The sequence below is a fragment of the Halyomorpha halys genome, unplaced genomic scaffold (genome assembly GCF_000696795.3).
Source record: "Halyomorpha halys isolate HHAL.00 unplaced genomic scaffold, Hhal_1.1 Scaffold184.1, whole genome shotgun sequence".
NCBI lineage: Eukaryota > Metazoa > Arthropoda > Insecta > Hemiptera > Pentatomidae > Halyomorpha > Halyomorpha halys.
This window is the reverse complement of record NW_027105747.1, coordinates 571,524-574,617: the sequence shown is the minus strand read 5'-3', so window position 1 is coordinate 574,617 and position 3,094 is coordinate 571,524.

Sequence of the window (3,094 nt, the reverse complement as noted above, 5' to 3'; positions counted from 1 at the left end):
TATATTTATTTATTTACTTATTTATTTATTTATTTATTGATAGATAGATAGACAGATAGATATTTTATTACTTTTCGCAAATGTAAAAAAAATCAAATTATGTATTACTGGAAAGGCATCGTTGACATTGTTAGGGACATATTCGTAACCCTTGTGTTGCTACAACTCCCCTATAAAACTGGAGCCACCACTATTTGCTGTGACTTGTTTTTGTATGATTTCTTATGAAATGAAATCTGTTCCTCGGCATTATTTCTTCGGTACATCGATCCCCCATTATTGGGATGACCTACTGTTCCTCGACTTAAAGGGCAAGTACCCGCCGGCGCCAAAATAAAGGCGCCGGGCAGTTTTAATGGATGGTTTTAGTGTCTGGATCACTCGGGCATTAGCACTAAACCTAAAAGTTGTGAGAAATAAAATAGTAATAAAATAGTACTCTGACTTCAATTTTATTAGTGATAAACTATAATTTATTTATCCATGGTTTCTTATTATGTGTGTCATATGACAGTTGCTAGGAGTTAGAGCGAATACAATGATAAAATGTACCTACTCCTGTCTGAACTTACCATGTTTAACTTTCCATTTATACTCAATAAACACCTGAAGAACATTTCAGATAATAGAAAAATTATGTGTGATAAAGAACGAACATCAACTAACATTTTTATGTTAGAGAAGTCATTGAATAAAAATGGACAATGGGAGTTCTGGCAATGGTCAGATTTTCCACTTAAGTTGAGTGTTTGCGGCTTTAGCGCACTTGCTCAGCCTCCACTGGTTCACAACCAGAGGGATGCGCTGGGATCTTTTGGGCCCTACTATACCCACCACACGTGGGGGATAGAATGGGCTCAGGGATCCTCAGGTCAATTGTGTAAATATTGTACATAAGAGTGTAAATGTGACTAGAGATTTTTTTTTTATTTATTTATTTTTTAATACACATATTTTGATTATGTTCATTTTCTTTATCCTTCTGTTTTTATATAATTTAAGAGAGATTTTATTTATTTTTATGTACTTTTTTTTCTATTTTCATTCTTATTTCATTTTATTTCAGTATGAATATGATCATTCATCACCATAACCTATTGCCCACAATAGTGTGGCAGATTATTATATCTATCAATAAACGAAAGTTTCTATTAAAAAAAAAAAAAAGGAAAAGAAGAGAAGTCATTGATGAATAAATGTATAAGTATTGGAGATCGTTGGAATGCAAATTATTCACTGATAGAAAGAAAGATTAATTGCAGAAAATACGTGAGTACTATTTGATGTCTTGGGATATTAAAGTTCATTTCATTAAAAGTTAGTAATTTTGGACTAATAGTATTAAACGTTTTTGCAACATCGTTAGGAATCATGCCGTAGGTACATTTATATAATTTAAATCTTCTATAATGCCGATAGCACATTTTTGCTATCAACGAATAATGACCCTTCTATTGTATCCCAAATTACCTTGGGATCCCCACACAAGTCTTAAAATGTTGGAAAATGCTCACCGATTCCGAACACTTACTTGAAAAACGGTTTAAGCTTACAATTAGTTACAAAAGATTCAACTAAATGACCATAATGAGGCCTGGACGTAAGGAGTTGAGCTTAGGGGCTCCACTAAATTATCGGATTAGTCTCATATCCAATCCCTAGAATCCAAAATTCTCAATGCTCCTTACTTTGTCACAAAATAAATCATACATAAAGACCTTAATGTTACATATTAATGGCCGATCTAGCTTAACTCTAATATTCTTAACTCTCTGACAACCCAAATCCATTAGTTTTTAACACTGCTTCTATTTCTATTCCTGAAAAAAAAAAAAAATAAAAAGATTGCCTCGAAACCTTCTAATGTCAAAATTTAATTAGAGTGGTTCCAATGGGTAGATTCAGTACAGGTCTCTATCATGCTATTTTAACACTAATGTCACATTTAACAGATTTGTTTCTGAGTGAGCAATACAAATTTCATCAAACTGGCGATCTAATCTTAATTTTACCTCCTCAAGACACAACAAAAACCTGTAACAAATTAACCTATGATTGTTCTTAAGATATAAGGATGCCACCTTCCTAAAAAAAAAATACATTAACAACCTCTTGGCTGCCATATTTGTTTTTAAAAAATAGCCTGAAAACTGTTCCTAATATTCCAACGCTGATCCTACATGATAGTCCCATCAAAATTTACCTCACCAATAAAAACCTGGGAATAACCTTCTTATCAAACACTTTCCTGGAAAAATCTCATATCCAATATCTCCCGCCGTATCTTTTCAACTTTAAAACGTCTAAATTACCTCCGCCACCTATTTTCATTTGTAACTCGTAGGCTTCTAGTCACTTCTCTAATATTTCCCCACTTTGACTATTGCTGTGCGGTATAAGAGGCGTTTCTGGGGATCTCGAGGCGATTAAAACGTTTGATAAATTACTGACGATTCATCTTCGAGATCCCAAGGGACGCCTATGTTTCCCGTTTTTATGCAGAGTTGAAGTAGCTTTATCCTTCCTACCGTCGTAAGTATTTCCTGGTATCCTTCATCTTCCAAGTCATCCAATCCAGCCTTCCTTCATACATTTCCGAGCTCATTCAATTCAATTCCTCTATTCGTTCCCGGTCTTCAGATTTATACACAAGGTCCCACCGAACCGCTGTTTTTGATAGATCGTTCATTATCTGAGCCTTAGTCTTATGAAACTCCATCCCTTCCAACATCCGTCGCTCCAATACCCTCCCTACCTTTAAATCCCGCCTGTTCAATCATTTCCTATCCCTTTAGACCCAATAAAATTGTAAATATGTATGTAAACTATTACATCATTCTTAATTATTTGTACATCGTTTTCTTTTATTTATTCATTTTTTTTTCTTGTTCAACTGATAAAAGTGAGAAAGCAACTTATAATTATTTTTTATAATGACTGTTAATATTTCTTTGTATTTTTGTTTAAGTATCTCTGAGCCTCCTCAACTCTCATCTGTGGATTTATCTGTATTATTCTAAAGGGACTCGTCCCAGAATAAATAAAGTATTATTATTATTATTATTATTATTATTATTATTATTATTATTATTAT